We start from the raw sequence: 301 nt of genomic DNA, 5'->3' as shown, positions 1-301 counted from the left end.
TGGTCTGAAGCGATAGATCTTGACCTTTACCCAAAAGGATAATGAAACTCTGTATCAAGTTTGGGAACGGTTTAAGGATCTGTTAAATCAGTGTCCCCACCATGGTTACGAGAGTTGGCACCTCGTCAGTTATTTCTACGAAGGACTCACGATTCGAGAGCGCCAATTTGTGGAGATGATGTGCAATGGTGAATTTCTCCAAAAGGATCCCGAGGAGGCTTTTGAGTATCTCAACGAGTTAGCCGAAAAAGCCCACACTTGAACCGGACCTAGTGCTACTGACAGCACCAATAGGTCCCGA

At 46.2% G+C, this 301-nt stretch overlaps 1 non-coding gene across 1 annotated transcript; it reads right to left on the bottom strand.

Moving 5' to 3' along the window:
* Position 1: 1 nt before the first annotated feature.
* LOC112090362 lies at positions 2–108 on the bottom strand. The gene has a single exon (XR_002901620.1). It is a non-coding gene; the product is annotated as a small nucleolar RNA R71 (small nucleolar RNA).
* Positions 109–301: the final 193 nt, after the last annotated feature.

This window comes from Morus notabilis, unplaced genomic scaffold (assembly GCF_000414095.1).
Source record: "Morus notabilis unplaced genomic scaffold, ASM41409v2 Scaffold329, whole genome shotgun sequence".
Taxonomy (NCBI): Eukaryota; Viridiplantae; Streptophyta; class Magnoliopsida; order Rosales; family Moraceae; genus Morus; species Morus notabilis.
The sequence above is the reverse complement of the archived record's forward strand: the minus strand, read 5'-3'. Positions and strand labels throughout refer to the sequence as shown.